The 27,289-nt window shown below is 42.4% G+C and overlaps 1 protein-coding gene across 1 annotated transcript in view; it reads right to left on the bottom strand.

The window, feature by feature from the left end:
- ASIP (agouti signaling protein) overlaps window positions 1–21,200 on the bottom strand; it is an 89,681-nt gene extending 68,481 nt beyond the window's left edge. The window contains exon 1 of the mRNA XM_008021289.3: window positions 21,043–21,200. The gene's annotated coding sequence lies outside the window, so the exon portion shown is untranslated. The remainder of the gene's footprint in view (window positions 1–21,042) is intronic.
- Window positions 21,201–27,289: the final 6,089 nt, after the last annotated feature.

Here is a 27,289-nt window from a genome sequence, read left to right as displayed (position 1 = left end):
CTCCACCAACTTGGAAGGGGTAGGGCTCCCACTTGTTGCTGGCTCCTGCTGGCTCTGTGCAATGTGCAGCTGGAATGATGGCAGCAGCTGCTCCAGATGGACCACTGCTATCATTAGTACTACAAGTCCTAGCCAGAGCAACTATGCAAAAGAAAGAAACAAAGGGCATCCGAAATGGAAAGGAAACTGTCCAAACTGTCCTTGGTTGCAGACAATATGATCTTATGTTTAGAAAGCCTAAAGATTCCACCAAAACACTATTGGAACTGATAAACAAATTAAGTAGCAGGATACACAATCAACATACAAAAATTAGTATTATAGCTTTTCTGTATTTCAACAGTGAACCATTTGAGAAAGAAAACAAAGGAATCTCATTTACAATAGCTACAGAAAAACAAAACAAAACATAACTTAGGAATAAACAACCAAAGAAGTGAAAGATCTCTACAATGAAAACTATAAAACATTGATTCAAGAAATTGAAGAGGTTACCAAAAAATGGAAAGCCATCTCATGTTCATAGATTGGAAGAATCAATATTGTTAAAATGTCCATACTACTTAAAGTGATTTACAGATTCAATGCAGTCCTTATCTACACACCAATGAAGGCCAGGTGCTGCGTATCACTCATGTGTATAATTCCAGCACTTTGAGATGCCAAGGTGGGAGGATCACTTGAGCCCAGGAGTTCGAGTCAGCTTAGGCACACAGTAAGACCCTGTCTCTTCAAAAAATAAAAAAATTTGCCAGGAGTAATGGTGCACACCTGTAATCCCAGCTACTCAGGAGGCTGAGGCAGGAGGATTAATTGGGCCCAGGAGGTAGATGCTTCAGTGAGCTGTGATGACACCACTGCACTCCAGCCTGGGTGACAGGGAGAACTTGTCTCAAAAGCAAAACAAAACAAACAAAAATACCAATGATATTCTTCATAAAAATATTTTTTAAAGTTCTAAAATTCCAAAGCTATCCTGATCAAACAGAAAAAAACTATAGGCATCACATACCTGATTTCAAATTATACTACAAAGTGATAGTAACCCAACAGCATGGCACTAGCATAAAAACAGATACATAGACCAGTGGAACAGAATAGAAAACCCAGAATCAAATCTACACATTTACAGTCAACTCATTATTGACAAAGGTACCAAGAAAATATGCTAAGGGAAGTACAATTTCTTTAATAAATGGTTCTGGAGGCCAGGCGTGGTGGCTTACACTTGTAATCCCAGCACTTTGGGAAGCCGAGGCGGGCAGATCACAACGTCAGGAGATTGAGATCGCAGTGAAACCCTGTCTGTACTAAAAATACAAAAAACTAGCCAGGCATGCTGGCGGGTGCCTGTAGTCCCAGCTGCTTGGAAGGAGACAGGAGAATAGCATGAACCCAGAAGGCAGAGCTTGCAGTGAGCTGAGATCGCACCTCTGCACTCCAACCTGGGTGACAGAGCAAGACTCTTTCTCAAAAAAATAAAAATAAAAATAAATAAATAAATGGTGCTGGAAAAGCTGGATATCCATATGAATAAGAATTAAACCATACCCCCATTTCTCACCATATGCAAAAATCAAATCAAAATGGATTAAAAATTTAAGTGTAAGAACTTAAACTATGAAACCACTAGAAGAAAACATCGTGGAAATGCTTGAGGGTATTGGTCTGGGCAAAGATTTCTTGAGTAAGACCTCAAAAGCACAGGCAACCAAAGCAAAAATGGACACATGGGATCATATTAAGGCAAAAATCTGCACAGCAAAGGAAACAATCCATAAAGTGAAGAGATAACCTACAGAGTGGGAAAAAATACACACTACACACTAGTCAACTGACAAAGGATTAATAACCAGAATATGTAAGGAACTCAACTCACTAGTTAAAAAAAATCCAATTTAAAAACGAACAGGCATTTCTCAAAAGAAGGCATACAAAGGTTCAACAGACATATGAATAAATGGTCAATATCACTAATCATCAGGGAAATACAAATCAAAACCACAGTGAGATTTCATCTAATCTCCAGTTAAAATGGCTATTATCAAAAAGACAGAAAATATCAGCAGTAATGTTTGGGAAGAAGGAAAAGAAATTTTAAAAGACAGCAAATGCTGGTAAGGATGCAGAGAGAGGGGGATGCTTGTATACCGTTAATGGGAATATAAATTAGTACAGTCACTATGGAAAACAATATAGAGATTCCTCAAAAAAATAAAAATAGAACTACCATATGATCCAGCAATCTCAGTGATAGGTATATATCCAAAAGAAAGGAATTCAGTATATCAAAAAACTCCCATGTTTATTGTAGCTCTATTCACAATAATCAAGATATGAAATCAACCTAAGTGTCCATCAACAAATGAATGGATTTTAAAAATGTGGTATATGGGCCAGGAGTGGTGGCTAACGCCTGTAATCTCAGCACTTTATGAGGCCGAGGTGGGTGGATCACGAGGTCAGGGGTTCAAGACCAGCCTGGCCAATATAGTGAAACTCTGTCTCTACTAAAAATTTAAAAATTAGCCAGGTGTGGTGGCTTGCGCGTGTAGTCCCAGCTACTCGGGAGGCTAAGGCAGGAGAATAGCTTGAACCCGGGAGGCGGAGGTTGCAGTGAGCCGAGATCGTGCCACTGCACTCCAGTCTGGGTGACAGAGCGAGACTGTCTCAAAAAAAATAAAAAATAAAAAACCAAAATAGTGGTATATGTACAGAGTGGAATATTATTCTGCCATTAAAAAGGAATGAAATTCTGTCATTTGCAACAATATGGATGGAACTGGAGGTCATTGTTAAGTTAGATAAGGCAAACACAGAAAGATAAATGTCACATATTCTCACTCATATGGAGTTAAAAAAATTGTTATCAGAAAGGTGGTGAATGGAATGGTGTTTTTGAGAAGGTGGGAAGGGTAGTAGGGAGGAAGAGATAAAGTGGGGTTGGTTAATGAATACAAAAATACAATTAGAGGCCAGGCGTGGTAGCTCATACCTGCAATCCCAGCACTTTGGGAGGCTGAGGCAGGCAGATCACTTGAGGCCAGGAGTTTGAGACCAGTCTGGCCAACATGGTGAAACCCCGTCTCTACTAAAAACACACACAAAAAAATTATCTTGGTATAGTGGTGGGCACCTGTAATCCCAGCTACTTGGGAGACTGAGGCAGGAGAATCGCTTGAACCTGGGAGGCAGAGGTTGTAGTGAGCCGAGATGGTGCCACTGCACTCCAGCCTGGGTGACAGAACAACACTCTGTCTCAAAAATCAAATCAAAACAAAATACAATTAGAATAGAAGAAATAAGACCTTGTGAGAGGTAAAGCTGGCTGGGCTTCTGGGTCAGGTGGGGACTTGGAGAAGTTTTCTGTCTAGCTAAAGGATTGTAAATGCACCAATCAGCACTCTGTGTCTAGCTAATTGGGAGGGACAAGGAGAACTTTTGTGTCTAGCTAAAGGATTGTAAATGCACCAATCAGCACTCTGTGTCTAGCTAAAGGATTGTAAATGCACCAATCAGCACTCTGTAAAACAGACCAATCAGCAGGATGTGGGTGGGGCCAAAAAAGGGAACAAAAGCAGGCCATCTGAGCCAGCAGTGACAACCTGCTTGGGTACCCTTTCACACAGTGGAAGCTTTGTTCTTTCACTCTTCGAAGTAAATCTTGCTACTGCTCACTCTTTGGGTCCACACTACTTTTATGAGCTATAACACTCACCAAGAAGGTCTGCAGCTTCACTCCTGAAGCCAGCAAGACCATAAGCCCACCGGGAGGAATGAACAACTCCAGATGCGCCGCCTCTATGAGCTGTAACACTCACCACGAAGGTCTGCAGCTTCACTCCTGAAGCTGGCAAGACCATGAACCCACCAGGAGGAACAAACAACTCCAGATGGACCACATTTAAGAGGTGTAACACTCACTGTGAAGGTGTGTGGCTTCACTCCTGAAGTCAGCAAGACCGCGAACCCACCAGAAGGAAGAAACTCTGGACACATCTGAAAATCTGAAGGAACAAACTCCAGGCACACCATCTTTAAGAACTGTAACACTCACCACGAGGGTCCATGACTTCATTCTTGAAGTCAACAAGACCAAGAACCTACCAATTCCAGACACATTTTGGCAACCCAGATGGGACTATCGCCTATGGCCAAGAGGGGAGACTACCGCCTATCGCCAAGCAGTGTGTACCATCGAACCCCTTTTGCTTGCTCTTCTGTCCTATTTTTCCTCAGAATTCGGGCGCTAAATACCGGGCACCTGTCAGCCAGTTAAAAGCAACTAGTGTGGCCACCAGACTAAAGACACCGGCGTCAGGCTTTTTGGGAAAGGGCTCTCTAACAACCCCTGACTCTTCAGAGTTGGGAGTGTTGGTTTGCCTGGAACCAGTTTCCACTTCTCCTGTACTTCTGGGCTGAGCTGAGGGTCAATAGAGAGGAAAGCCATGCAGCTCTGGGGTCCCAACAAGTTGGTTGACCCTGCGGCCATGAACGGAACCCTCAAAGGTATGTCACCCAAACAAGACTCACCCATTTATCCTATCTATCCTGACCCTTGTCCCCTGGGTCCTAATGCCTGCCAGACAAACTTCCTCTCGCCTCTCTTCTCCCAGGCTAGCCCCGCTTCTAAAAACCACTCCCTGTCTCTGGTGCTTTTCTAGTTTCTCCTATAAGAATGATTTCTAGTATAAACTGCAGGACTCTATTCCCTTCTTTAGGCACCCAGGCTCACCAATCAGAAAGACATAATTTTTGCCCAAAGCCCCATCGTAGGGGGGACTATCTGGAATTTTAGGATCCCTCCTCAGACTAGCAGGCCTAACAAAAGCTATTCCGGAAACTAGGATATGGGGAGCCTCAGAAATGATATCCTTCCTATTCATATAAATGAGGACAAAAGGTGTCACTCTTCCAACCCTGGAGATTGCTTCCCTCCCTCGGGGCATGGCCCTCCACTTCATTTTTGGGGCATAACATCTTTATAGGACACGGGTAAAGTCCCAATACTAACAGAAGGCTTAGGACTCTAACAGATTTTCGAGAATGCATCGGTAAGGGTCACTAAATCCAATTTTTCTTGGTCCTTTTCGTGGTCCAGGAGGACAGGCAAGGGTGCAGGTTTTCAAGAATGCATCAGTAGGGGCTACTAAATCCCACCTTCCTCAGTCCTCCTTGTGGTCTGAGAGGAAAACTAGTGTTTCTGCTGCTGCATCAGTGAGTGCAACTATTCTGATCAGCAGGGTCCAGGGACTGTTGCGGGTTCTTGGGCAGGGGTTGATTCTGCTGCTGGTCGGTGAGTGCAACTATTCTGATCAGCAGGGTCCAGGAACCCTTTGAGTTCTTGGGCAGGAGAAGAATCAAAACAAACCAAAACCACTGGCGGTTTTGTCTTTCAGATGGGAAACACTCAGGCATCAACAGGCTTACCCTTGAAATGCATCCTAAGCCATTGGGATCAATTTGACTTGCAAATCCTGAAAAAGAGGTGGCTCATTTTTTTCTGCGTTATGGCCTGGCCCCGATATTATCTCTCTGATGGGGAAAAATGGCCACCTGAAGGAAGTATAAATTACAATACTATCCTGCAACTTGACCTTTTCTGTAAGAGAGAAGGCAAACAAAGTGAAATACCTTATGTCCAAGCTTTCTTTTCATTGAGGAAGAATACACAACTATGCAAAGCTTACAATTTACATCCCACAGGAGGACCTCTCAGCTTACCCCCATATCCTAGCCTCCCTATAGCTCTCCTTCCTATTAATGATAAGCCTCCTCTAATCTCCCCTGCCCAGAAGGAAAGAAGCAAAGAAATCTCCAAAGCACCACAAAAACCCCCAGGCTATCGGTTATGTCCCCTTCAAGCTGTAGGGGGAGGGGAATTTGGTCCAACCTGGGTACATGTCCCCTTCTCCCTCTCTGATTTAAAGCAGATCAAGGCAGACCTGGGGAAGTTTTCAGATGATCCTGATAGGTACACAGATGTCCTACAGGGTCTAGGGCAAACCTTCGATCTCACTTGGAGAAATGTCATGCTATTGTTAGATCAAATCCTGGCCTTTTAATGAAAAGAATGTGGCTTTAGCTGCAGCCCGAGGGTTTGGAGATACCTGGTATCTTAGTCAAGTAAATGATAGAATGACAGCTGAAGAAAGGGACAAATTCCCTACCAGTCAGCAAGCCGTCCCCAATATGGATCCCCACTGGGACCTCAACTCAGATCATGAGGACTGGAGTCATAAACATCTGTTGACCTGTGTTCTAGAAGGACTAAGAAGAATGAGGAAAAAGCCCATGAATTATTCAATGATGTCCACCATAACTCAGGGAAAGGAAGAAAATCCTTCTGCCTTCCTCAAATGGCTACGGGAGGCCTTAAGAAAATATTCTCCCCTGTCACCCAAATCACTCAAGGGTCAATTGATTCTAAGAGATAAGTTTATTACCCAATCAGCCGCAGATATCAGGAGAAAGCTCCACAAGGAAGCCCTGGGCCCTGAACAAAATCTGGAGGCATTATTAAACTGGCAACCTTGGTGTTCTATAGTAGGAACCAAGAGGAACAGGCCCAAAAGGAAAAGCAAGATCAGAGAAAGGCTGCAGCCTTAGTCATGGCCCTCAGACAAACCTTGGTGGTTCAGAGAGAACAGAAAATGGAGCAGGTCAATCACCCGGTAGGGCTTGCTATCAGTGTGGTTTACAAGGACACTTTAAAAAAGATTGTCCAACAGGAAACAAGCCGCCCCCTCGTCCATGTCCGCTATGCTGAGGCAATCACTGGAAGGTGCACTGCCCCAGAGGACAAAGATTCTCTGGGTCAGAAGCCCTCAACCAGATGATCCAACAACAGGACTGAGGGTGCCTGGGGCAAGTGCCATCTCATATCATCACCCTCACTGAGCCCCAGGTACGTTTAACCATTGAGGGCCAGGAAATTGACTTCCTCCTGGACACTGGCACGGCCTTCTCAGTATTAACCTCCTGTCCTGGATGACTGTCCTCAAGGTCCATTACCATCCAAGGAATCCTGGGACAGCCTGTAACCAGGTATTTCTCAAGCCTCCTCAGTTGTAATTGGGAGACTTTGCTCTTTCCACATGCCTTTCTTATTGTGTCTGAAAGTCCCACACCCTTATTAGGGAGAGATACATTAGCCAAAGCTGGAGCTATTATCTACACGAATATGGGGAACAAGTTGTCCATTTGTTGTCCTCTACTTGAGGAGGGAATCAACTCTAAAGTCTGGGCATCAGAACGACAATTTGGAAGGGCAAACAATGCCCGACTAATCCAAATCAGGCTAAAAGAGCCCACCACTTTTACTTATCAAAGGCAATATCCCTTAAGGCCTGAAGCTCATAAAGGATTACAGGGTATTGTTAAACATTTAAAAGTTCCAGGCTTAATAAGAAAATGCAGCAGTCCCTGAAACACCCGAATTCTAGGAGTACAAAAACTGAACAGTCAGTGGAGACTAGTGCAAGATCTTAGACTCATCAATGAGGCAGTAATTCCTCCATATCCAGGTGTACCCAACCCATATACCCTGCTCTCTCAAATACCAGAGGAAGCAGAATGGTTCACTGTTCTGGACCTAAGGATGCCTTCTTCTGTATTCCCCTGCACTATGACTCCCAGTTTCTCTTTGTCTTTGAGGATCCCACAGACCACACATCCCAACTTATGTGGACAGTCTTGCCCCAAGGGTTTAGGGATAGCCCTCACCTGTTTGGTCAGACACTGGCCCAAGATCTAGGCCACTTCTCAAGTCCAGGCATCCTGGTCCTTCAGTATGTGGATGATTTACTTTTGGCTACCAGTTCAGAAGCCTCATGCCAGCAGGCTACTCTAGATCTCTTGAACTTTCTAGCTAATCAAGGGTACAAGGCATCTAGGTCGAAGGCCCAGCTTTGCCTACAGCAGGTCAAATATCTCGGCCTAATCTTAGCCAGAGGAATCAGGATACTCAGCAAGGAATGAATACAGCCTATACTGGTTTATCCTTTCCCTAAGACATTAAAACAGTTGTGGGGATTCCTTGGAATCATCAACTTTTGCCGACTGTGGATCCCTGGATACAGCAAGACAGCCAGGCCCCTCTATACTATAATCAAGGAGACCCAGAGGGCAAATACTCATCTAGTAGGATGAATATTCTACCAGAAGGCAGAAACAGCCTTCAAAACCTTAAAGCAGGCCCTAGTATAAGCTCCAGCTTTAAACCTTCCCACAGGACAAAACTTCTCTTTATATGTCGCAGAGAGAGCAGGGATAGCTCTCGGAGTCCTTATTCAGACTCATGGGACAACCCCACTACCAGTGGCAGACCTAAGTAAGGAAATTGATGTAGTAGCAAAAGGCTGGCCTCACTGTTTAAGAGTAGTTGCGGCGGCGGCTGTCTTAGTGTCAGAGGCTATCAAAATAATACAAGGAAAGGATCTCACTGTCTGGACTACTCACGATGTAAATGGCATACTAGGTGCCAAAGGAAGTTTATGGCTATCAGACAACTGCCTACTTAGATACCAGGCGCTACTCCTTGAGGGACCAGTGCTTCAAATCCATACGTGCATGGCCCTCAACTCTGCCACTTTTCTCCCATAGCATGGGGAACCAATCGAGCATGACTGCCAACAAATTATAGTCCAGACTTATGCCGCCCGATATGATCTCTTAAAAGTACCCTTAGCGAATCCTGACCTTAACCTATATACCGATGGAAGTTCATTTGTAGAGGATGGGATACAAAGGGCAGGTTATGCCATAGTTAGTGATGTAATCATACTTGAAAGTAAGCCTCTTTCCCCAGGGACCAGCATCCAGTTAGCAGAACTAGTGGCACTTACCCAAGCCTGAGAACTGGGAAAGGGAAAAAAAATAAATGTGTATACAGATAGCAAGTATGCTTATCTAATCCTACATGCCCATGCTGCAATACGGAAAGAAAGGGAGTTCCTAACCTCTGGGGGAACCCCCATTAGATACCACAAAGAAATTATGGAGTTATTGCATGCAGAGCAAAAACCCAAGGAGGTGGCAGTCTTACACTGCCAAAGCCATCAGAAAGGTGAAGGAGCAAAGGCAGAAGGAAACCATCAGGCAGATGCTGAGGCCAAAATTGCGGCCAGGCAGAACCTCCCGTTAGAAATACCTACAAAAGGACCCTTGGTATGGAACAACCCCCTCCAAGAGATTAAGCCCCAGTATTTCCCAACTGAAACAGAATGGGGACTTTCACAGGGGCATAGTTTTCTCCCCTCGGGGTGGTTAATGATAGAAGAAGGAAAGGTACTTACACCCGAAGTTAGCCAGTGGAAAATACTTAAAACCCTCCACCAAACTTTTCATATGGGTATTGAAAACACTCATCAAATGGCCACATCCTTATTTACAAGGCCAAATATCCTCCAGACCATCCAACAGGTAGTCAAAGCCTGTGAGGTGTGCCAAAGGAATAATCCCTTGGTCCATCATAAGGCCCCTTTGGGGGAACAAAGAATAGGTCACTATCCTGGATAGGACTGGAAGTTAGACTTCACCCATATGCCTAAGTCAAAGGAATTTCAAAACCTGTTGATCTGTGATCTTTACAAATTGGATAGAAGCTTTCCCCTGCAAGACAGAGAAGGCTCAGGAAGTGATTAAAGTCCTAATTCATTAAATAATTCCTGGATTTGGGCTTCCCCAAAGCTTACAGAGTGACAACGGTCTGGCTTTTAAAGCCACTATAACTCAGGGAATTTCCAGGGTTCTAGGGATACGATATCACCTTCACTGCACCTGGAGGCCACAATCCTCAGGGAAGGTCGAGAAGGCAAATGAAACATTCAACAGGCAATTAAGGAAACTAACAAAAGAAATGCATCTCCTATGGCCTACTCTTTTGCCCATGGCCCTGTTGAGAATCTGAAATTCTCCTCACAAAATGGGGCTCAGTCCATATGAAATGCTGTATGGACGACCTTTTCTCACAAATGACCTCCTACTTGATCAGGAAATGGTCAACTTGGTCAAAGATATAACTTCTTTGGCAAAATATCAACAAAACCTTAAAAACCTACCTGAAGGATGTCACAGAGAAAAGGGAAGAAAGTTTTTCAACCAGGAGATCTAGTGTTGGTCAAATCTCTCCCCTCTACCTTCCCATCTATGGACTCTTTGTGGAAAGGTCCATACTCGGTAATCCTTTATACCCCCACTGCAGTTATGGTGGTAGGAGTGGAATCTTGGATTCACCACACCCGAGTTAAATTTTGGACACCCCCTGAGGAACACCCCCTGAGGAACCCCCCAGCGGGACCATCAGCTCAGGAGTCCCAAGATCAGCCAGACCAGCCTCGATACACCTGCGAACCGTTGGAGGACTTGTACCTCCTATTTTGGAAGGAAACATCCCAGACTAAAAAGGCTCCTACCACTGATCCTGAGGAAAAACCCCTTCCTCCTTAAAAAAGGTAAGTGAAAACCTACATAATCTTTATATTTAACACCTCTCCTTGTCCCTTTAACGGAATCCTTTTACTATTTCATCATATTATTAAGCAGCATACTAACCACACTCTTTGCGATAGGACTATATACTGTAGCTCCTGCCAGGACGAAAATCCTAATCACATCCACCTTCTTTCTATCTTCCTTCCTTATGACAGTAATTTACTCCTACCTTTAATTCAGCCTGGATAAAATGATCTCATCTTCCAGAGCACCCCCTTTACCTTCCTATTTACTATTTGCCTATCTATCCCTCCTGCTTCCTTGGATACCTCATACAATTGCCCCTCCCCTTCCACTAGCTCCTAATTATCTCTACAAGACTCTCAACTGAACCCACTCTGTTAAACCAGTCCAATCCTTCCCTGGCAAATGACTGTTGGCTTTGTATCTCTCTATCAACCTCTGCTTACGTTGCCAATCACATTCCTGCAAAAAACTGGGCCTTAACCAACTTAGCCTACCACCCTCGCTATGACGGAAAAGACCCTTTCCGACTTCTAAATTTGCAATCATTAGCTGACTTCCCCATCTCTGATAGGACCAATCCTGTTGGATTAACAGGACGTGCAATCCAACTTTTATGTTCTTACACTTCCAACCTCAACTATTACACAAGAAATGAAAAGCCCATACACAGCCCTGTAACTATGAATGCCATCTTAAATTTCCAAGCTCCTTTATGCATCCAATGCAACCTGTTATCAGGACTGCCCCTGGGGCACCTTCTACCCCATCAGTGTAATTACTCCCTACAACTTCAAGCCCTAACTGATCATAGTAACTTCCGAGTCACCCAAACAGCTCCATTCAGACGGCTTGTCCGCTTCTCGGGGCCTCCAAAAATCTTCACCTCCTCCCCTCTTAACAAACAGTCCAGGTTTTGTAATGGCAAACATACTCCCTGCATGACCATTCACCCCTGGACCCCCTGCAGCAGCATCCCTACCACTAGTGAATGCCTTCTCATCCCCTCTTTCAATCACTCTCTCGAATGGTTCCTAGTAGATACAAAACAGTTTTTTCTCCAGTGGGAAAATAGAACACAGGGAGCCACTCAGTTTGCTTTGCCCTTTCCAGCCGCTTATTGGAGCTACTTTGGCAAGTACTCTAGGAGTAGGGGAAAATGAAAACAACAAACTCACACACCTTTTTAACATACACAACCAGTTCTGTCTACCCAGCCAAGGTATATTCTTCTTATGTGGAACATCGACCTATATCTGCCTCCCCACTAACTGGACAGGCACTTGTACCTTAGTCTTTCTAAGTCCCAACATTAACATTGCCCCAAGAAATCAGGCCCTATCAGTACCCCTCAAAGCTCAAGTCCGTCAGTGCAGAGCCATACAACTAATACCCCCACTTATAGGGTTAGGAATGGCTACTGCTACAGGAACTGGAATAGCCAGTTTATCTACTTCATTATCCTACTACTACACACTCTCAAAGGATTTCTCAGACAGTTTGCAAGAGATAACAAAATCTATCCTTGCTCTACAATCCCAAATAGACTCTTTGGCAGCAGTGACTATCCAAAGCCACCAAGGCCCAGACCTCCTCACTGCTGAAAGGAGGACTCTGCACCTTTTTAGGGGAAGAGTGTTGTTTTTACACTAACCAGTCAAGGATAGTAAAGGATGCCACCTGGCATTTACAGGAAAAGTCTTCTGAAATCAGACAACGCCTTTCAAACTCTTATACCAACTTCTGGAGTTAGACAACATGATTTCTTCCCTTTCTAGGTCCTGTGGCAGCCATCTTGCTGTTACTCGCCTTTGGGACCTGTATCTTTAACCTTCTCGTCAAATTTGTTTCCTCTAGAATTGAGGCCATCGTGCTACAGATAGTCTTACAAATGGAACCCCAAATGAGTTCAACTAACGACTTCTACCGTGGACCCCTGGACTGACCTTCTGGCCCTTCCACTGGCCTAAAGAGTTCCCCTCTGGAGGACAATACAACTGCAGGGCCCCTTCTTTGCACCTATCCAGCAGGAAGTAGCTAGAGCGGTCACTGGCCAAATTCCCAACAGCAGTTGGAGTGTCCTGTTTAGAGGGGGATTGAGAGGTGAAGCTGGCTAGGCTTCTGGGTCAGTGGGGTCTTGGAGAACTTTTCTGTCTAGCTAAAGAATTGTAAATGCACCAATCAGCGCTCTGTGTCTAGCTAATCGGGTGGGGACTTGGAGAATTTTCTGTCTAGCTAAAGGATTGTAAATGCACCAATCGGCACTCTGTGTCTAGCTAAAGGTTTGTAAATGCACCAACCAGTGCTCTGTGTCTAGCTAATCGGGTGGGAATTTGGAGAACTTTTGTGTCTAGCTAAAGGATTGTAAACACACAAATCAGCACTCTGTAAAACGGACCAATCAGCACTCTTTAAAATGGACCAATCAGCAGGATGTGGGTGGGGCGATAAGGGAATAAAAGCAGGCCACCCAAGCCAGCAGCGGCAACCTGCTTGGGTCCCCTTCCACGTTGTGGAAGCGTTGTTGTTTTGCTCTTCATGATAAATCTTCCTGCTGCTCACTCTTTGGGTCCACACTACCTTTATGAGTTATAACACTCACCATGAAAGTCTGCAGCTTCACTCCTGAAGCCAGCAAGACCACGAACCCACCGGGAGGAATGAACAACTCCAGATGTGCAGCCTCTATGAGCTGTAACACTCACCACGAAGGTCTGCAGCTTCACTCCTGAAGCCAGCGAGACCATGAACCCACCGGGAGGAATGAACAACTCTGGACGTGCCACCCTTTAGAGCTGTAACACTCACTGCGAAAGTCTGTGGCTTCACTCCTGAAGTCAGCAAGACTACCAACCCACCAGAAGGAAGAAACTCTGGACGCATCTGAACAACTGAAGGAACAAACTCCAGACACACCATCTTTAAGAACTGTAACACTCACTGTGAGGGTCCACGGCTTCATTCCTGAAGTCAGCGACACCAAGAACCCACCAATTCCAGACACACTTGTATTTGGTAGCACAATAGGTTGAGTACAATTAAGTATAATTTATTGTACCTTTCAAAATAACTAGAAGAGTAGATTTGGAATGATCCCAACAAAAATAAATGATAAATGCTTGAGGTGATGGATATTCCAATTATCCTGATTTGATCATTACACATTGTATGCTCATATCAAAGTATCACATGTACCACATAAATTGTACAACTATTACCTATCCATAAAAGAAGAAAATAAATAAAATGAATAAAGTGTAAAAATCACAGGCTCATTTTAATTAATGAGAAAAATGCATTTTATAAAATTCACCATCTGTTAATGTTTAAAAATTATATCAAATTAGAATTAGAAGAAAAATTCCTCAATCTGATAAAGAGTAACCACAAAAGGTAAACTTCAGCAACCATCATATTTAACTGAAATTATTGAGTGCTTTCTTTCTATCAGAACTAAGATAAGGATGCCTGTTATTTTCACTTTTATTTCAGCATTGTTCTTAAGGTTTTACCCAGTCCAATTAAGTCAAGAAAAAGAAGTAAAAAAACTGGCCAGGAGCAGTGGCTCATGCCTATAATCCCAGAAATTTGGGAGGCCAAGACGGGTGGATCACCTGAGGTCAGGAGTTCAAGACCAGCCTAACCAACATGGAGAAACCCCATCTTCACTAAAAATACAAAATTAGCCGGCGTGGTGGCATGTGCCTATAATCCCAGCTACTCGGAAGGCTGAGGTAGGAGAATCGCTTGAACCCGGGAGGTAGAGGTTGCGGCGAGCCGAGATTGCACCACTGCACTCCAGCCTGGGCAACAAGTGCAAAACTCCATCTCAAAAAAAAAAAAAAAAAAAAGAATTTAAAAAACAACTATCTGAAAGAAATCACTACACACTCCACTACATGATTGTGAATCTATAAATAAACTATAAGAATTATTAAGTTAATTGAGTAGGGTTGCTGTATGCAAGGTAAATGCAAAATTTTAATTATTATGTCAATATGCCAGTATCAAACAACTAAAAATGAACATTAAAACATGCCAATATGGCTGGGCATGGTGGCTTACGCCTGTAATCCCAGAACTTTGAGGTCAAGGCGGGTGGATCACCTGAGGTCAGGAGTTCGAGACCAGCCTGGCCAACATCGTGAAACCCCGTCTCTACTAAAAATACAAAATTAGCCGGGTAAGGTGGCGTGTGCCTGTAATTCAAGCTACTTGGGAGGCTGAGGCAGGAGAATTGCTTGAACCTAGGAGGCAGAGGTTGCAGTGAGGCAGGATTGTGCCATTGCACTCCAGCCTGGGCCAAAAGGAGTGAAACTCCATCTCAAAAAAGAAATTAATTAATTAAAACTAAAATTAAAATATGCCACTTATAAGGCTGGGTGCATTGGCTCATGCCTGTAATCCCAGCACTTTGGGAGGCCGAGGTGGGCAGAATACTTGAAGTTAGGCATTCAAGACTAGCCTGGCCAACATGGCAAAATCCTGTCTCTACAATAATGCAAAGATTAGCCACACATGGTGGCAGGTGCCTGTAATCCCAGCTCCTTGGGAGGCTGAGGCACAAGAATCACTTGAACCCAGGAGGGAGAGATTGCAGTGTGCCAAAATCATGCCACTGCACTCCAGCCTGGGCAACAGAGTGAAATCGTGTCTCAAAAAAAAAAAAAATATATATATATATATATATATAATATACATATATATGCCACTTATAAAATAAATAGATAATAATTAGGAATAAATCCAATGAAAGTTATGCCAGGTTTCTACATAGAAAACTATAAAACATTATCAAAAAATTTTAATAAGACTTCAACTAGTGAAGGGATATACCATATTCATGGATCAGAAAATTTAGTATTGTAAAGACTTTCATATTAATCGATGTACAGATTTAATGTAATCCCAATAAAAATTCCAGCAGGGTTTTTTTTGGCTGGAATTTATAAAGTTATCATAAAGTTTATGTGGAAATACAGAAGTTCAAGAATAGCCAAGGCACTCTTGGGGAAGACCGGAAACATGAAGGACTTATTCTACCATATATCAAAACTTATTGCAAAGTTGCAGGAAATAGAAACAGGGTGCAAGTGGCAGAAAGATAGACTAATGGACAAATGGAAGAGAATGGAGATTCCAGAACAACACACACATATTAGATAGACAATGGATTAACGAAGTGGAAAATTAATAGGGTTTATTGAATATCCATACAGAATTTAAGAAAAGGGAAACTTGACCTCACATGATACCTGAAAATCAATTCCAGGTGCAACAACATTAACAGAACTACATTGCCATTCACCACAATTCATCTAAATTAAAAGTAAATAAAATGTAAAATTCATTTCATCATATGTACTATTTCAGAAAAGATTGATACAATCATTTTGGAAAACTGACAATATCTGTAAAATATTTCAGGGTGGTATGGCCGTAGACCATATTTACTATTTCAGTTGCTCAATAGCCATATGTGGCTAGTGCTATTTCAAGTAGTCAATAGCCATTCAGTGGCTACATCTTGGACAATGCAGATATAGAATATTTCCATTATTGCAGGAAGTTCAAGTGGACAGTGCTTGCTGTCTAGAAGATATAAGATAGAACATCTTTAAGACTGGGTAAGACAAAATTTCTTATAAGGGATTTTTAAAAGGCACTAATCTTTTTTTTTTTTTTTTACAATTTTATCATTACTTTAATCAAGTAATTTAGCTGTTTGAAACAAATCCTTAAGACAGCTCAATAGAACAAAATGAAGAATTATTCTATTAGGATAACCTGTGAACAAACTTCAGATTATGTGAATTTGAATACCATTGGAAGTTTGACACCAGACTGAACACTGTTTAAGCCAAAATTTTTAGTGTTCTAGAAGCCCTGAACATGTTTTCTTTCAGATTAAAAGTAGACGCTTTATAACAGAACCTCATTAGCTTGACACTGAGTATGTTGAGTGCAACTTAGCTTAGGTCACCAGTATCTCCTACAGAACTCCAGTTAATGTAAGCAAATCGGCCTTGCGGCAAAGAATTTGAAACCTAGGCAACATGTGAGTTTGAAGAAAAAAAAATCCTCTTTGTTGTGACAAACTACGTTCCCTCCAGGTATATGGCTCCGGCTCCACTCGTACCCAAATATATCAAAGGCAGCTGGAGACCAATTCTTGTCTCTCCAGTAAGATTGCTAGATTTCAGTTCCTTGAAATATCAAGCCAAATGTTTGTATCATTTCAATGTGAAATTTTTTCACGCCTATTTGTTATTAAGGTCTCATTATCTGTGAGATAAGTCAGAAAAAAAAAAAAAAAAAGAGAAAGAGGTAAATGGTATAAGCCACTGCTCCAAAATTAACCCTACAGATTCTCGATTCCCACTGTGCACTTTGTGAAAAGGGGTAACTGCCAATAGGTTTAACCTTGAAGATGATCACTCAAACACAGTCAGAATCCATATTGAGTTTAGATCAGGCAAGGAGTTCACAAGGAAGTTATCAACTCTTGTGTGTCCAAATCTAAAGCCCTACATGGACTCTGTCAGGTCCTTGTCACCTGCACTCAGGTGGCCATCAGACTTCTTGGGTGCCTGGCTATATTCAATGTGAAGTAAAAAATTAAAAGTAAAAAAGTAAAAAAAAAAGTAAGACTTTTACACCAAAATAGAGGCTCTGACTTAGAAGTATACTTTTAGCTTTCTTTTTAAATAAGACATTCTGGTGGCAAAAAAGAAAGAAAGAAAATCAAGTTTGAAACACAGGTAACACTTATTTTGACAAAATAGCAAAATCTAAAAAGCATAAACTGTATGTCCAAATGTAAAAGGCATTAAAGAACAAACCATAAGGGGGGGGGGAATTAAAGCCACGCTGAACAAAAAGATACAGAATGTCTAACATTTTTGAATTATAATTTAAACCTTAATTAAAACTTTAAGGGCAAAAGCTGAAAAATTATGCTTACGTTGCTAGTAAGTGCACCCTTCTCTGTTTCTCCCAAATAAAATCAGTTTGTTGTTTAATTGCACCCCAAAGCAAGTTCTCTTAGTACAAAGTAACTATTACATATACACAAAATGCTTGCTAATGTAATAATGCACGCAACTTCAAAAACTACAATTTGGGGCAAGTGTACGTGAAATGAGAAAACAGCTCTCCAAACTTCAAAACCTGCTCTTACATTATTTATAGGACACTCAGGTCATATTTACTTCTTGGTAAGATGTTGCACTGTCATTTGATTATTGGTCTACCTCACAATGTACATTACCAGATGCCAATTTGAGGGATGCCAATTTGAGAGACTAGAGATAAAACTTTAGTACTGTATTTCTTAATGGGCTGAATGAGGTAATTACAATTAAGTTTGTTTTACATCCTGTTGAAGACCTCTTTACAGCCTCAGGACCTAACAATATCTAGCAGGCTCCAAGAATGCTCATCAGGTGAAATGATGGCACAACATTTTAAAAAAGGAGCCAGTTACTTCAGCTTAAGTCATTCAGAGCCAAACATCTGAAGAATGACCAAAATCAAATCTTTATTTTTGTAACTGTATAAATGTGATCCAAATGAAAAGACACTAATCTTAAAAGAAAAGCTTGAACATTTGGACTTCATTAGATTAGAAACTCCTTTTTTCAAATAACACTCTATAAAGAGCATGAAAATGCAAGATACAGAATGAGATGGGCCAGGACTGCGGGGAGGCAAGTGAGGCTCTTGCCTTGGATACAGTTCTTTAAGGGGGTAACAAAAAAAACTCAGTAATCAGGAGAAATAAAAATTTGATGCAATATTAAAAAAATCAAATGTAATGCAAAAAAAATCCATGCTGAACAAAATATCAAAATTTAAAATAAAGACAGGAATCAGTATTTTTATTTTTTCTTTTGCCTGAAGCTCCAATGTGACTCAACATAGCCTTGTGGGAGATGGTATTTGCAATCTACATTACCATCAAAGGGCTCATATCTACATTTAAAGAATGCTTACAAGTCAATAAAAATGTCAGACAACCCCGTAGAGAAACAAGTTCAAAATCCGAACAGATATTTCTCAAAACAAGATAGTCAAAAGGCCAATAAATATGTGAAAAGGTGCTAAACTTCATTACTCTTCAAGGAATAGAAATTAAAATAAAGAAGCATTCCACTATACACCCATCAAAATGGCTAAATGTAAAAGACAGACAATACCAACTCTTGATGAGGATGTAAGAAAAAACAAATCTCAGACATTGCTGATGGGAGTGTAAAATGATACAATCATTTTGGAAAACTGACAATATCTGTAAAAGCGGTCCTATGATTCAGCAATTCTACTTCTAGATAGAAATGCACTCGAAAGTATTCACAAATGTTCCTAGTGCTTCTGTTCAGTAATAGCCCCCAACTGCAAACACTCCATGTGTCCATCAATAAGACAATGAATAAATAAATTGTGGCATTTATCCATGTAAATTGTAGATAAATTGTGGATAAAAAAATGGATAAATAAATTGTGGTATTAATTCATATAATACCACACAATAATGAGAACAAATAAAATACTACCATATACAACATAAATGAATCTCACAAACCTAATATTAAGCGAAAGAAGTCAGGCATAAAAACCGCTACACATGGCCGGGCGCGGTGGCTCACGCCTGTAATCCCAGCACTTTGGGAGGCCGAGAGGGGCGGATCACGAGGTCAGGAGATCGAGACCAACCTGGCTAACGTTGAAACGCCGTCTCTACTAAAAAAACACAAAAAACTAGCCAGGCAAGGTGGCGGGCGCCTGTAGTCCCAGCTACTCGGGAGGCTGAGGCAGGAGAATGGCATAGACCCGGGAGGCGGAGCTTGCAGTGAGCTGAGATCTGACCACTGCACTCCAGCCTGGGCAACAGAGCAAGACTCCGTCTCAAAAAAAAAAAAAAAAAAAAAAAAAAAAACCGCTATACACACATATAAAGCCCCCAAACAGACAAAACTTAATTTATGGCGGTAGAAGTCAGGTTAGTGACTAACTTTGGTGAGAAAAAGGGACCTGAAGGAGGAATGAGGAGGCTTCTGGGTACTGGTAACACTCTGTTTCTAGATCTAGATTCTGGTTTTCTGGGTGTGTTCACATAGTTAAAATTCATCAATATGAACACTTTTCTGTAAGTGTATTTTATATCAATAAAAACTTACAAGAAAATAAGGGTCTAGGTATGGTAGTTCAGACCTGTAATCCCAGCACTTTGGGAGGTTGAGGTGGGAGGTTCACTTGAAGTTAGAGACTAGCCTGGGCAACACAGCAAGACCCTATCTCTACAAAAAAATTAAAAATCAGCTGGGTATGGTGGTGTGTGCCTGTAATCCTAGCGACTTGGGAACCTGAGGGGGAGGATTACTTGAGCCCAGGAGTTCAAGGCTTCAGTGAACAATGATCATACCACTGCACTCCAGCCTGGGTGCCAGAGGGAGATCCTGTCTCTGAAAAGTAAATACATACATACAGGCCGGGCGCGGTGGCTCAAGCCTGTAAACCCAGCACTTTGGGAGGCCGAGACGGGCGGATCACGAGGTCAGGAGATCGAGACCATCCTGGCTAACACGGTGAAACCCCGTCTCTACTAAAACAATACAAAAAACTAGCCTGCCGAGGTGGCGGGCGCCTGCCGAGGTGGCGGGCGCCTGTAGTCCCAGCTACTCGGAAGGCTGAGGCAGGAGAATGGTGTAAACCCGGGAGGCGGAGCTTGCAGTGAGCTGAGATCGTGCCACTGCACTCCAGCCTGGGCGGCAGAGCGAGACTCCGCCTCAAATAAAAGAGAAAAAAGAAAAAAAAAAAAAAAAAAGAAAGAAAAAAGAAATCTCCCGTTTCAGTGAGAGTTCTGGCTCTGGTTCCTTATCTCTTTTGCCCAGCACTTGGCTCCTTTTATTTCTCCGTGCTGGACTGTAATGGCATCTTTGTCGGAATGCTCATAGGCGGAAGTGCTTAGAAGAGAAACGCTCGTAGTGGAACCAAGATATGGCAAGTTTTACGTTATTTTAACTCTGAAGTTTCCTGCAGGCTGTCTCAAAGAAGCAGAAACAGGCCCTTTCCCAGATTGCCTTCCAACACAGAGCCAGTTACAATATACGGGGGTTACTGCACTGGACCGTAAAATAGACTGTAAAAAGTAATTGTTCCTCACTCAAGCTAGTCCAGCAAAAAAAAAAAAAAAAAAGTAATTGTCTCAATTTTGGCTATACATGTCCTTATATACTTGAATTTGCAAGAGCTCCAAAGCAACGGAATCTAGTATTTGGTTTCCTGCAGGCATAACATTCTGTTTTTTCAAAGCCTCAACCTGACAGAGGCTGAAACCAAATCCTTCAACCTATAATTTAGTCACTTTCATGTAAATGTCGGTCAGTTTTCTGACATCTGTCTAACAGTATGTTGGAGTGACTAGATCAAGGCTGTAATGAGCCCACCATTCCTGGTAATCATCTTTGCATGGGGCTGTCCTGCTGAAGGTTGGGCCCAAAGTGAAGCCATCAGTGTTAAGTGCCCTGATCCTTAATGAGATCCCTGTGGCTTGAGAAGAGGAGATGCAGATGCACTCCTTACCTTCATCTGGATCAGATTCTTCTTTATTTTCACAGAGCCACTTGACCAAAGGAAAGGCTTGATCGAAGGGAGACTCCCAACCAAACGCTTCCAGGGCCTGGTTCCATTTATGCCCCGGGTTTGCTCTTTCGATTGCCCGTGTTGTCAGCTCAGTACAACATAGCTCCTCCTTCCATGAGGAGCAGTCCAGTAGGGTTCTGCATTCTGGTACAGTGAATGGTACAGACCTGCAGCCTTTTTTTTTTTTTTTTTTTTTTTTTGGTATCTTCTCAGCTGCCTGTCTACAAGGCATGGGCAGTGGCCAGCCACTACTACAATAATTTAGGCACTTAAACACTTTTGAAAATTCTACACCCAAGCAAGAAACTGTGATTCTGGAACTCCAATTAGCGGAACGTACCAGGCAAAAATCATCCAGGCACATCGGCTTTCAGAAAGTTTTACTATGGAAGAAGCAAATAAATAAACAAAAGAAGATGATGATGAGGAAGGAGGGGGCTGGAGAAAGGAAAAAGAGGAGAAGGAGAAGTCGAGCCTATAGATATATTACTATAGCATAGATATTGTACTGTACCAAAGCACCCACTCAGAAAGCAAAAGAAGTTTCTTCTTCCCTCACTAGAGCTCACCTCTCTCTACACAGGGCCCTGTTCCAGGAAATCGTCAGTGGCTGCTCTCTGTGGTCAATAATAGATAACTCCAGATGAAAAGAAGTGTTCTGAAGTCAAGATGTAGTTTTTAGATCAATGGTTTTACGCAGTAGTTGAATCCGGGGATCTCTGGTGGGTCTGCGAAAATTCTTCCAGCCGCTCAGTGGGCTGAGTCTAAACGCAAGGCTCACAGTGTGTTGGGTGGTTTTTTCTTTCTTCTTTCTTTTTTTTTCCCCTTTGACACATGTTTTCCACTGCAGATTTGAGACAAAATTTAAATGCACCAAAGCAAAGGGATTCAGCAAAAACACCTCAAAGGTGTCTTTTGTTTGCTTGCTTCTGTATTTAATCTAGTAAATAGGAGAGACTCTTGTTCTGCTTAAGTAGGCTAAAGACTAAAAATTTCGAGACTCACCAGATTAAAAGATGAAAAGATGAACCTTGCAAAGCGCATCTTTTTCAGGAGAGGAAAGTAAGATTTTTTTTCTTCTCTGGATTTCCCATTTCCCAGTGTCATTTATTCCTGGCTCTCTCTCTCAGCACTGCTTTCTAGTTCAGTGCCCACAGCTTGGAGTTGGGAGCAGCCGCTATCAAAAGTAATCCCTCTCTGCTGCCACTGTTGTATTTATTTAGGGTTTTCTTCCAGGGAGCAGGAGTTCAGGTGTAGGGTAAAGGGGACATTAAATGTGGCTGCAGCTTGGGGAGATCTGTTTTTCTTTTTTCCTCATTCTAGTTCCATGGGAAGAGGTAACCTCAGGAAAGTCTGGGCTGCTGGAGAAGAGTTTTGTGAGTTATCTAATAACCTGGTTGTCAGCCACATAGCACAACAAAGCTGTCCAGACATTTAGGTTCCTCGGATGCCACGAGATAAAAATTTACACTTATGCCTGTGTCTGCTTTTCCCTTTCTAACAGAGTAACATGCACATTTGGCTATTTGTTGGACCAATTTACACGGCCATCGTTTCCTAGAAGGATTTTAAAACAGAGTGGGCTACCTATACTGCAGATAAAGTTTGGAAGCTGTACACTAAAATGAACTTAGAGGTCTCTAGTTGGATTGTGGTGAAGTGTTTGCAACACCATTTACCTATCTGGATAATTCTGTAATGTACAAAGTACTCTCCAATAATTCAGGGGTCATCCTGTATGACCCAGATACTGTTAGCCCTTTCAATCCTTTGTGCGGGCTTACCTAGAAATAAAGGGAAAAATGTTCTTCCCACCTTGCTTGATAAGATAAAAACAATGTGTTTGCTTTTTTAATGTAACTGGAAAAAAAAAAAAAAGAAAAGAAGAAGGAAAACAAAAAGGCCAATTCCAACAGTCGGATGAAATTTATTACATACTTCTCTGGGAACCCCTGGTTCCTGAATGGCTTATGATCCCTTTTCCAGGTCTTCAGAGATGCAATGATTCAGCATGTTAGCAAATGATACTTTGCTGCCAGATACTATAAAGTTGATTTAAAGAGGTTGTAAAAATGCTGTAGCTGTAACCAAACTCCTGGTAGGGGGAGGTGGGGCAGCACATGCCATGGAAACGTGCTCACATATTTCTGTGTGGATACCCAGTGGGAAAGTTATTTGCCACTTCTGGAGAAGCTGGAAGTTGTCGACTACACTACCTTGTATCTCAGCCCTAGAATCTGCCTCATGCGTGTTTATACCTGACCAACTTCTCTCAAGTTACCCCACTTCACTCCCTACCATATACATATATATATATTTTGTTTTGTTTTGTTTTGTTTTTGTTTTTTTTTTTAGATGGAGTCTCCTTCTGTAGCCCAGGCTGAAGTGTTCAAGTGATTCTCCTGCCTCAGCCTCCTGAGTAGCTGGGATTATAGGCATCTGCCATGATGCCTGGCTGATTTTTGTATTTTTAGTAGAGACAGGGTTTCTGCATGTTGGTCAGGCTGGTCTCAAACTCCCGACCTCAGGTGATCTGCCTGCTTCAGCCTTCCAGAGTGCAGGGATTATAGGCATGAGCCACTGTGCCTGGCCACTACTATATAACCTTATTTTCTTCCTAGAACTCATCACTATTTGAAATTACATGAACAACATGAGTTTTTTTGTTCTTGTTTTTTGCCAGAGTCTTGCTATGTCACCCAGGCTGGAGTGCAGTGGTGCGATCACTGCAGCCTCAAACTCCTGAGCTCAAACAATCCTCCCGCCTCAGCCTCCCAAGCAGCGGGGAGTACAGGCAGGCATCATCATGCCTAGTTATTTTTCTTATTTTTTGTAGAGATAAGGGCTCACTTTGTTGCCCAGGCCGGTCTTGAACTTCTGGGCTCAAGTGATCCTCCTGCCTTGAGCAACATGCACATTTTGCAAAGTGCTGGGACAACAGGCCTGAGCCACCGTGTGCCCAGCTAACAACATGGGTTTGAGCTGCACAGGTCCACTTATATATGGACTTTTAAAAATAAATGTATTAGAACATTTTTTGGAGATTTGTAACAATTTGAAAAAACTCACAGACGAACCTCATAACCTAGAAATGTTCAAAAACTTAAGAAGAAGTTAGGCATGTCATAAATGCATAAAATACATGTAGATACTAGTCTATTTTTATCATTTACTACCATAAAATATATATAAGTCTATTATAAAGAGTTAAAATTGGGGCCGGGCGTGGTGGCTCATGCCTGTAATCCCAGCACTTTGGGAGGCCAAGGCGGGTGGATCACGAGGTCAGGAGATTGAGACTATCCTGGCTAACATGGTGAAACCCTGTCTCTACTAAAAATACAAAAACTTAGCCGGGGGAGGTGGCGGGCGCCTATAGTCCCAGCTGCTCGGGAGGCTGAGGCAGGAGAATAGCGTGAACCCGGGGGTAGAGCCTGCAGAGAGCCGAGATCAAGCCACTGCACTCCAGCCTGGACAACAAAGTGAGACTCCGTCTCAAAAAAAAAAGTTAAAATTGTCTGGGCGTGTTGGTTCATGCCTGTAATTCTGGTACTTTGGGAGGCCAAAGTGGGCGGATCACGAGGTCAGGAGTTTGAGACCAGCCTGGCCAATATGATGAAACCCCACCTCTACTAAAAATACAAAAATTAGCTGGTGTGGTGGTGCGCTCCTGTAATCCCAGCTACTCAGGAGGCTGAGGCAGGAGAATAGCTTGAACCCGGGAGGCAGAGGTTGCAGTGAGTCGAGATCATGCCACTGCACTGCAGCCTGGGTGACAAAGCGAGACTGTCTTGAAAAAAAACAACAACAACAGTTGGCCGGGCGTGGTGGTTCACGACTGTAATCCCAGCACTTTGGGAGGCCGAGGCGGGTGGATCACAAGGTCAGGAGATCGAGACCATCCTGGCGAACACGGTGAAACCCCGTTTCTACTAAAAATACAAAAAATTAGCCAGGCGAGGTGGTGGACTACAGGGTCCCAGCTATTCGAGAGGCTGAGGCAGGAGAATGGTGTGAACCCGGGAGGCGGAGGTTGCAGTGGGCCGAGATCGCGCCACTGCACTCCAGCCTGGGCGACAGAACCAGACTTTGTCTCAATTAAAAAAAAAAAAAAACAGTTAAAATTTATCAACACTTATATACAAATACTGTACATGGCACCATTAGCGGTGGAGAGAAATGTAAGCAAATGTAAAGATGCCGTATTAAATCATAACCGCATACAATTAACTGTTACACATACTATACAACTGTAATAATTTCAAAGCCACCTCCTGTTGCTATTGCTGTGAGCGCAAGTGTTGCAAGCATCTGCTTAAAATGTCAGGTGACATTGATCACCTCCAGGTAAGCAGTTAGTTTCTCTAGTAAATTATTGCATATGTCAGTAGAAAGTGCTCTCTCAAGGTTCTCGTGTGTTTTTTTGTAGTGTTTAATACAGTATCATAAACTTTGAATAACACTACAGGACCCATACAAGGTGCCACTTGTGATGCTAGAAGTGCTCATAAGAAGCAGAGAAAAGTCATGACACTACAAAAAAAAGCTGAATAGCTTGATATATACCATAGATTGAGGTCTGCAGCTGCGACTGCCTACCATTTCAGAGAGATGATTCATCTTGTAAACAGATGGCGTAAATTTATGGCATCAATAAATACAGTACAGTACTGTAAATGTGTTTTCTCTTCCTTATAATTGTCTTAGTAACATTTTCTTTTCTCTAGCTTACTTGACTGTGGGAATACAGTGCATAACACATATACAGAATATGTGTTGATGATTTATGTTATCTGAAAGGCTTCTTTCTGGTCAATAGTAGGCTATATTAGTAGTTAAGTTTTGGAGAAGTTGAAAGGTATACTCAAATTTTCAACTGGTTAGGTGCCCCTAACCTCCATGTCGTTCAAGGGTCAACTGTATCTTGTCTGTTTACTTGTTTTGGTCTAGTTCTCCAACCATAATATAAATGTCATGAAAGTATCTCATCTGTCTTGTTTACTATTGTACCCTACATGTTTAAAATAGTGCTTGCAGACAGCAGGTGTTGGATAAATATGGGCCACAGTAAAGAATGTGGATTTAGTTAAATCAGGTCAACCTAGATTTTGTCATGAAATTCTTGGATCCTCATGTGACCCCTAATGAATGGAAGTATGTGAGCAAATTCTCTCCATCTATGACAAAAATCAAAGGACCTTTGGCTTGATGTCCAGGGATGTCAATGTACCTCACATGTGTAGCCTCAATACACTCTAGCTGAGGGTCTGGGAGCAGTGCTGGCCCAGGATGCTAGGTCACCAGCCCTTGCCTAGGGCCAGGCTGAGATGCTTGCCTCCCACTGGGGGTCTCACAGAGTCAGGCCCAGGCAACTCTCTGCATCCTATAAACCACAAGAGCTCCAGCAGTCCATAGACAGACCAGGGTGACAGGAATGAGGCATGTTTCGTGGGTGCGAAACTTCAGGAGGTGCCAAAAATTCCAATAATCAGAATAAGTAATATTTTAATGAAATACTTAAAAATAAAAAATGTATGCAAAAAATAGAAATAAAATTTATCATTTATAAATGATCAAGGGATCTGTCTTCTATTATTCCATTACCCAGCTCATTACACAAGGGTTAGATAGGATCCAGGGGTAACTCTCTCATGGGTTCTTCACACTTCTCCTGAGATCTAGGAATGGAAGGCCTAAACTAGACAAGCCCCAGGAAACTGGAACCAGGCAGCACCACCCCCACTCTCCCTAGTTATTTTGGAATTCTATGCAGAAGGTGGTGGCTCCTTCCTCAAAAAACTAAAAATAGAACTACCATATGATCCAGCAACCCCACTGCTGGATATATAACCAAAAGAAAGTAAATCAGTATTTAGAAGAGAGATCCACACTCCCATGTTTATTGCATCCCACAATAACCAAGATATGGAATCAGCCTAAGTGTCCAACAGTGGATGAACGGATAAAGAAAATGTGGCGCTCTACACAGGGAATATTATTCAGCCACAAAAATAATGAAATTCTGTCATTTGCAACAACATGGATAGAACTGGAGGATACTGTGTTAAGTGAAATAAACCAACATAGAAGATAAATATCGCATGTTCTCACTCATATGTTAGGAGCTAAAAAAACAACAACACTGAGGTCTGGGTGTGGTGGCTCATGCTTATAATCCCAGTGCTTT

The sequence above is a fragment of the Chlorocebus sabaeus genome, chromosome 2 (assembly GCF_047675955.1).
Source record: "Chlorocebus sabaeus isolate Y175 chromosome 2, mChlSab1.0.hap1, whole genome shotgun sequence".
Classification (NCBI taxonomy): Eukaryota; Metazoa; Chordata; class Mammalia; order Primates; family Cercopithecidae; genus Chlorocebus; species Chlorocebus sabaeus.
The sequence above is the reverse complement of the archived record's forward strand: the minus strand, read 5'-3'. Positions and strand labels throughout refer to the sequence as shown.